Below are 9,194 nucleotides of genomic sequence, written 5' to 3' on the forward strand. Positions count from 1 at the left end.
ACACATTTGGCCTCCGTGTAAAAAGCAGCTTTCTGCGCGTAAATATTGTGTTAATTTAGTGCATAATCTTAAGCAACATCTTTGATTTGCTATTGTGTTGATTATCTATGTTGATTTCCCTATTATCATATCATGTGTACTCTCTCATACATAATAAATTATTAAATCAGTGGTTTATTCTTAATAAGTTTTCTAGCATTAATTTGGGTGAAGGGAGACACAATAGATATAATTGCACATGACTTGAAGTATAGTACGAAATGGTTTCTTTGAGGATTTTGTTTTTATGTTGTTTTATATGCTTGTGAAAAATCCAAAACTGAGATGCCGCAGATGAAGCAGTCGGTAGGTACTATTAGGAATTTGAGTTGGTATTTGAAAATATTAATATCCAACATTGGTTAGATAAAAAAACACAAATTGATTTGTTTATAGAAACTAGATATGCTGTGGTAACAAGGCCCCGTGAACAAAACCAAGCATAACTAAAGACCAAAAAGGCCACTATAAAGAAATACAAAAAGTAAGCTAACTTCAGACCTCAAAGCCTCAAATTAGCAATTAGCAATCAGCAATGGTGTCACAATCAGCTTACCTCAATTAGTCAGCAACCTTCAATTACCGGTTATCAGACCTTCAGACCTCAAAGCAGTATCACAAAAAGTTCTCTTCAGACCTCAAAGCCTCAATTAGCAATCAGCAATGGTGTCACAATCAGCTTACCTCACCTCACCAACCTCCAATTACCGGTCATCAGACCTTGAATTTCCCGACGGACCTTCAATTACCGGTTGCCTCAAAGCAATCAGTATCAAAGCCTCAATTAGCAATCAGCAATGGTGTCGCAATCAGCTTACCTCACCTCAGCAACCTCCAATTACTGGTCATCAGACCTTGAATATCCGGACGGACCTTCAATTACTGGTTGCCTCAAAGCAATCAGTATCAAAGCTCAATTAGCAACCATTTCCGGACGGACCTTCAATTACTGCCTATAAATTCCCCCTCAATTCCCTCTCAAACCCATCAGACCTCAAAGCCAATTCCCAATTTCGCAGATACTATAAAGAAATACTTCTTTAGTTGAAGCCTCAAAGAAACCCAGAAACCCTTCAATTCAAACCTCAAAAATTGTGCCTCGGAAACGAACCATATCAGCCCTCTGTTTTCTGGGATGAGGATGAGAACGTCGTTCACGTCAAGTGCCCTCTTCCCTCACCGACGAAGCGAGAGGATGCGAAGGTTGAGATTGATGAACATGGGAAATTGCTTATACAAATAAGCAAAGTGGTAGGTTCACATAGTGATCCGCTCTCTTCAGCTTCTTCCTGGATGATCAGATTCGGATTCTGTCTCCTAAGCTTCCTGAAGAAAAAGGAAGGAGACACCATCAGCCAGATAGGCCCGATGGAATTCAACTTACTAGAGGGCCTTAACACGAATGACTTCGAGACTGCGGTCGATGACGAGGGGTTGCTATCTCTCACTTTCAAAAAGCTCGTGCAGCGCTCTGTGTTCTGGGACGAGGATGAAAACCTCGTTCACTTCAACTACCGTCTTCCATCAGGGACGAAACGAGAGGATGTGAAGGTTGAGATTGATGAAGACGGCAAATTGCTTATAACAATACTAAGCAAGGTGGCAGCTGCACAAAATGATTCCTCCATGATCATATCCTCTCTCTTCAGTTTCCTGAAGAAAAAGGAAGGAGACACCACCAGCCAGATAATCCAGATGGAATTCAACTTGCCAGCGGGTCTTAACCCAAATGGCTTCAAGACTGCGATCGTTGACGAGGGCTTGCTAACTCTCACTAAACTCAAGCCGGAGAAGAAAAAGCTGGGGCCAATAGCGAAGAAGACGCTGGGATGTTTGGCTGATGCTGCTCTTATGCTGATATGTGGGGAGATAAGTGATGCGATTTGTCCAGGAGACTGCTAACAAGCTGCTGGTGTCAAGTAGGCATTTCCATAGTCTAGACCAGGTGTTAGTCAATTTCCGTCTTGCGTAGTGTTGTATCTCCTTTGTTTCAGTGAAATAAAAACTGATAAACGTTGTTGAGCGAAAAATAAATGCATTTTTTTTTTAAATGGCGTTGAATAATTTTTTTTTTTTTTTTTGATAAAAGAAGGCATGTTTTCATGGTGTTGCATATTAAAAAAAAAAAAGAACAAGGCCTGTTTTCATGCATACGTGCAGCTACAAGATAAAGGAGTAACTGGAGATCGGTCAGGTGAGGCAATCATGCTACAGAATCTGCAAGAAAGCGAGATCTATCTTTTTTTAACCGCTAGCGGTTGGATCAATCTGCAAGATACGGTAATGGTGTGGGGCCAACGCTTGAGCCAGAGCCCCACTTTTCTCCTTTAACAACCGCTCATTTCAGCGCAATAGAGAGTAGGGTGATGCTAAGTTACAGTATCTGTACCTTACGGCCACCTGCCACCCCTGCACAGTAAGATGAAAAGCGGACTCAAGTGGGGTTCACGGACATTTTGTGAGGGTGCTGTAAGGTACAGAGACTGTACCGTAGCATTCTCCGAAAGGGCACTTTTGAAGATAAGAACGAGATGACAGAGAAAATAAAATGACCCATGTGATGTCCACAGAAAATTTACACCAAATTCTCAGGTCTCTGCAGAGACACACGCGCAAATATTTCAAGATCATGGCAACTTCTGCAACTCATTCCTTGAGCTTCAAGCTGGCCATCGAAGGAATAACTGGGTATTATGTTACAATAAAGATTACCTTCACCGAACTGAAGCCGGAGAAAAAGGCGGTGTCAAGATCAAAGAAGATCCCGCGAGGTTTGGCTGAAGCAGTGCCTGTTTGTTTCTTGATAGGTTACCAGATAAGTTGGGGAGACTACTAATTAGCTGGTGTCAGGTAAGGTATTTGCTAACATCATGATCATGTATGGGGCGTCATACTCTTCTATGTTGTTCTGTTGTTTATGTATTAGTATTTGAAAATAACTCTGGAGTAGCTTAATTAATGGATCTATCTTTTAAGAGCTGCACTTGGCATATGAAGTTTATTGTGTGGCAGCAAATCAAGAGTTGGTCTTAAAAGCATCATGTTCAAGGAGTACAATACAAACAGTAAAAACTATTTGAGACAATTAATTAATGCGGCTTCTCTTTGAGTGAAAAATTAATCCATCTTTCGTTCGTTTTAGCAAGTGTTTCTTAATGTTATTTTTTTTCCTTTTTGCCCTTTTCCTATTTTAGCTTCCACAAATTGGGAATTAGTTATTATTGATTTGGTGAAAAGGGAATTTGCTTTATTTGGATCCTAAGAGGGGGCAATCGTGATCCTGATTCATTTTTCAGATTTCTTCAAAAAGAATGTTTCAGTAAAAGAGCGCAGAGGGCGCCATCAAAGTATAAAACATAGGATAAGAAACAAGGTTATATAAAAAAACAAACCTATCAGTAAATGACGACCAATTTCATTTCCTCCGCAGCTTCATCTTCTCTGATTCCTTTTTTTGGATTCCACATTGACTAGGTTTGGGACTGGTTGGTAGTTTATTAACCCCAATGTACCCTCCCTTCACAGGTTGGTCTTTAAGATTGAGTTCTACCTTGTGGGTTTGTAACAATTGATATAAGAGTAGTTCGGGAACGTTCATTCTGCTTTGCCATATCCATATAATTATTTAGAATGATCGGTCCTCAACCACTAATTTTTTATCAAGCATGTTGCTCAATTCTTTACTCTGAATGATTCTCTGTATGGTAAGTGAGTTGATGGTTGGTTGGAGAGAATCGGAGAGCTTGAAGTGGGTGGCCAATTCACTCATTTTTTTCTTCACGTCCAAAATACATTGGTGTTAGTGGGATGTGCTCTCTCGCTGACTTTTTATTGGCCCAGGTGGCAATTTTTTATTTTATTTTATGTTTTTTGTTGTTGATTCTATCATGCTTCTTAGCTTAAAAAATGGGGAAATTGTCTAATTAAGTCACAGTGTTAATAATCTGTGGTATTGTTTTGAAGTTTGCTGGAAGGTAGTGTTGAAACTTGGGTATTCAAATTCCGAAAATCATTATAGTTTTGATGTTCAACCAGAGAAGGAAGATAAGAGTATATCAAATAAAAACCGCAATTACATGATCACATTCTAAAGCAACAATTGTATGATCACATTATTTCAGTTGCTTAGGCTATATGGGTTGACTTAATGAAATAGTGACGATAATGATCATAACGGAGGAAAAGAAGAACAAGTATGAACATTTTGCACCACTGTATTATGGATATAATTCGTTCGAAGTAAAAGGCTCTATATATGGAATATTAATATTGAATTGGAGTTAGTTATATACAACGTCTTACATGGTATGCCATTATTATTAAATTATGTAAATCAGTTCCTTTGTCCTTCATGCCATGGCTAAATACATTTTCATGCTTGTTGCAGACCTCTTTGGTTAATGTAGTGAGACCTTGCTTGATCTTGAGTCATTTAATGGGATGTTGCACTTGAGTGAGAACGGAAAACCTCGTGGGCAGTTTGATGCAATTATTATTTCTCGTATTGGTGATACAGTGCTGCTACCTTTGCTTCCTCTCTCAGCAGAAGTTAATAATCTTAAAATTTTGCATTAAGAAAATGCATGTTTTTTATATTGCAGTGGCAAAATGTTAAAAGGGCTTCACTATTTGGGGGGGGGGGTTGAATGAATAAGAAAATAAAAGAAAATTTTCAATTTTACATTCCATCATTACCTCGGATTCAGGAGTGGAAAGGTTCAAGTTTTGTACAGCTGCAGGGGAACCCTCTGCAAATCCAAACCCCTGTGAAAGGGATCCCACTTCATGACAATATTTGTGGGTTTCGAGTTGGAATAGTCTGGCAGGTTAGAAGTTGTTTCAATTAATTATCTATAACATACAAGTTGTGTTACATTATATGACCATATAATGATTCATTGTGGGATACTAGGACATCAAAAAGAGCTCAAAATTTCAGACAGATTTTCTCCCTAAATTTGGTGAAAGACTGATGGATGGATTAGAACTAAGTTTCATAGCAATTTGTAGCTGTAAACATCTAGAAGGCTGGGACTAAATGCCATTTGATTAGGTTAGAATAATATGAGCTGAGCTTATAATCTTTGTCATTCATTCAATTGCTTTTTTAGATGTCCACAATTCATCATGTTGATAATATCCAATTGGTGCCTGGTAAATTTCCTTTATGACTATGATATAGGGTGTTATGGAAGAGATGAGAACATCCATTGTAAATTAGCTAGAATAGGTTCCAGATCAAAAAGACAAGTTTATGCCTGTTTCCTTTCTGTTTCATCAGTTGATTATAGACTGTTAATTACCTATGCCCTTTTCTGTTTCGGCTTTGCTTTAAAGTAATAATACCCAGACATAATGATAGGAAAATGTGCAGGTCGGTTGTTGATTCATCTTGTGTACCTCTAATAGCCAAAAAAATGAAGGTATATATCCTTTGAAATATTCAGTTTGTTTAGTGTTATCTAAACTATGCTTTGTTCAGTCAACCATTCCTAAATTGTTTTTGAAGCTTCATGTTGCGTTTATCCAGTTTGTAAAGCCTGGAACTAAGTTCCATGTGGACACTTCTTGCGGCATCTGAGGATCCCCTTCTGCTAGGTAGTGCAGCATCATTTAAGGCGCCTTTGTTAATGGTGTTGATTCTTTCTCATGGACGGCAAATAACTCAGCGAAGCTTTATGGTTCCCAAAGTGATGGTCCTCATTGTTGGACCTTTTTCAGCGCTGCAGCTTATGGAAAATGAAACAAGGTTCCGCAGATCTGTTTGTGCATAAATGTGTGTCTTGTTTAATTACTTGTTTTTACATGATTTGTTATAGAATTGCTGAACTCGACTGTTAACTAAAGCCAATTAATCAAGTCGAATTGATAAAGAATAGCCAATTACGAAGAACACTGAGCTGAACAGTTAGAGATCAATTTAACCAAGAACAGACGAATAATGAAGAACAGCACTCAAGGATTATGTGGTTCAGTACCAAGATACCCATATAAGCCAACTGGGCTTAAAGCTTTTATATAAGCTTTTAAAAGTGCATATTGTTCAAATACAAAAAGTAAAATCATTTGAGACAATTCATATGGCTTCCCTTGAGTGAAAAATAGTCATATTACTATTTAAACTGACATGATCTGTTCTTCCAGTTTATTCAAAGAATTATGAGAAGAACCTTAGGTATGTTAACTAAAAAATGCCCAAAATGGACTATTCATATTCATGCCATTGAATCCTAGGTATGTTAATTTTTAACTCCAATTAAATGCTCTAATTTTCTTCACCCTTTTTAGCGTGTGTTCCATAATTCATGCTTTCTTCTTCCCCTTTTAATTTTTTCTTCTTCTTCTGTTTTAGCTTCCATAATATTAGGAATTAGTTGTTATTGATTTCAGAGAAAGGAATTGTTCTATTTAGATCCTAAGAGGGGCAGTCCTGATCCTGATTATGTACTCATTTCCATTCGACACCATTCATATTTATAGGTTTCTTCAATATATTTTAAAGATAACTACTGTAGTTATTTCATACAATGCCATGACACTATCGACAGCATATGATAAATAGTAAAGAAAAATGACATTATAGATCTAAGATGAGATTTGCGGAGTAAAATAAATTACTTTACCTAAATGCAGTGTGGCTATTACTTGAACTAAAACAAATGAGATTTGTCACTAAGTTTTTGGTTTTTAACTGTGACTAGACCCCGCAACAACTAGGAAATGTAGAGTGTGACTATTATGTCATGGGTTACAAGGAGTACATAATCGCAGACTTTGGTTTGCTAATGAACAGTGTTATTGATAATTAAATAATATCACAGGTTTGTTTTATAGTATATACGTGGCATTGTGTTGGAAGTTTGACGACATTGATTTTATGGTTAACACTTCAATAGGACACGTACGCTCGTGCTGAAATAAAAGGTTCCTATGGAGGGGGCTAATCATTTTTCTAAAATCATTGTCGCATCATCAAAATGGTTAGTATAAATACGAAACGTTACGTGCACCTTATTATTACTTCTAATTAAGAGTTTGGTGAAATTTGAGTTGTATTGTGAAACAGTAATGTTTGACTTGATGTTGTGATGCCATTTTTAGTTCTTACAGGAATGAGTTGATGTCGTTATCTGTGTGAATATTTTTAGCTCTTGCGATAATGCTATTTGATTTCTGATAATTAGTGATTGGGCTTGGAAAGTGAAACAAGGTTTTGCAGTCAGTTCATAAATAAATACATGTTTACATTCACACACGTTTTTAATCAATTGCTTAGGGCACTAGCATAGTAGAATAGATTCACACTTTAGCTTGAATTCCCAAGCTATTGAAGCAGGCTACAATGAGTTCAGTTTTATGTGCATATTTATTTAGACTTGGTTGTAAATATTAGCTTGATTTTCTGCCTTATACTTTGAATCAATACAACATTTCAATTTTACAGCAGAGATTTATGTTGCTATTTAGCTTCAGTAAATATCAGACAAGGAATTTCAAACATAAACTCGAAGCTTGATTATTCATATATAAATAATGTGATCTATGTCGATTGCAGATGATTTAGGAAGTGGTGGAGTTCATACTGAGGTGTTAACATGGACAAAATTGTTGTTTCGGCTGACATATTGTTAGCTTAAGCAATAGTAATGAACTTGAGGTGGCATTTTTTGAAGTCTTTTGTTTATATATAAGTTGTATCGAGTCTCTCTCGATATTCTTTACTCTAATTTTGATAATTGCATCATAATTTTAACATCTGTGTTCCATAATATAACTCTGTGCATTACTTCATTTTTTGGCACCTTTGGATTCCCTGTATCTTGAATCAAAACTTTGTTGCTGCAGGTTCAATATTCTGGACTTCTTTTGTTGAGGGGCTGCCCTTCTGAGAATCTGTTTTCAGTTATCGCTTACCCCTTCTAATAGGTTGGAAACCAAATGTGGTTTTTGCATGTTCATAGACTTGCAGTGTAATTTGTTTATCATGTTTCGTTAATACAAACTTCAAAGCCGAAAAACACAAAACAAGCGAAACAACTATTTATTCCAAGTGTATATTATCTATCTTGGACAGCATTGAATTTTTATTTCTCCCCCACCCAAAATGTTACTATTGCCACATTTATAATCTTAAAGTCTATTAGGGATCTAGATGTATACACTTAGTAGTATGATCAAAAAGTCTATCGAGCAATAACTTGAAAGTATGTTTCTACTAATATTTGGGAAGCGTGTCTTATATGTCTTGGATAGCATTGAACTTTCCTTACTGTTTCTTTTTTCAAAATTATTACAATTTACACATATATTTCAATCTAAAATTTGTTGAAATTCTTGATACAAATACTTCAAAGAGTACAATCTAAAAGTTCATTGAACCGTTTACTTAAAATTAATCTCAGCAAGAAAAGAAAGATTTTTGATAATTGCAACCATGGAAGTTTCGTAAGCAGCGGCGAGTTATTAGAGCATGTCCAAAAGGCTCTATAAATTTTATTATTTAAATATTCATTTGTTTACCTATTTGGCAAATAGATGAGCAAAAAAAGATATCGTTCTCCAAAAGACTCTTCAAATAGAAATGAATTAATATTATTTTAATTAAATAACTATTTTTAAAGGAAAAGTCAATAGTAATTAAAGCATATTTCTCTTTTTCTTCAACAAAAAGTAATAAAATATAAATTGAAGAGGGAGAATATAACTCTTCAAATTTGAAGAGAGATGATCATTTCTTATTTGAAGAATCTAGTGTCTTTTAGAGTCTTAAATGTTGATGTAATTCTTCAAATAAGTAATAAAATTTTATTTGAAGAGTCTTTTGGTGATGCTCTTAGCGAGATAATTTAAATATCTTCTACTTGCATATGTACAATTAATCGATGTTATTCATCCCTGATCAATCAAATTAAGGTTCAAATTAACTAACTTGGTACCACTCTTGTTTGACGCGCCGGAATCTCGTCCCTGGAAGAATCAGGTCATTACGCTGCCGAATGATTTCTCTGGTTTCAGGATCTTCAATGGTGAACAACAATTAATCGATAAGCGAGCTAATGCAAAGTTTCCACCAATAAAGAGCAAGCCGGAAGTCCATGGAAGGTCTTCAAAAATTCTTTCAATATACAGTATACAGCATCATTGTTACTACTTTT

At 36.0% G+C, this 9,194-nt stretch overlaps 1 long non-coding RNA gene across 9 annotated transcripts; it reads left to right on the forward strand.

Annotated features, from left to right (window-relative positions):
* Positions 1 to 2,467: 2,467 nt before the first annotated feature.
* On the forward strand, positions 2,468 to 9,149 carry LOC18035615. Of its 9 annotated transcripts, none has more exons than XR_002904227.1 (4): positions 2,468 to 4,865; positions 5,414 to 5,462; positions 5,570 to 7,965; positions 9,014 to 9,149. It is a non-coding gene; the product is annotated as an uncharacterized LOC18035615 (long non-coding RNA). The 9 variants fall into 9 exon arrangements; XR_002904226.1 differs by lacking the exon at positions 9,014 to 9,149 and having other exon boundaries at positions 5,570 to 7,696; positions 7,885 to 8,190; XR_002904231.1 differs by lacking the exon at positions 9,014 to 9,149 and having other exon boundaries at positions 2,468 to 2,889; positions 4,427 to 4,865; positions 5,570 to 8,190.
* Positions 9,150 to 9,194: the final 45 nt, after the last annotated feature.

Source organism: Citrus clementina, unplaced genomic scaffold (genome assembly GCF_000493195.1).
Source record: "Citrus clementina cultivar Clemenules unplaced genomic scaffold, Citrus_clementina_v1.0 scaffold_8, whole genome shotgun sequence".
NCBI classification, from domain to species: Eukaryota; Viridiplantae; Streptophyta; class Magnoliopsida; order Sapindales; family Rutaceae; genus Citrus; species Citrus x clementina.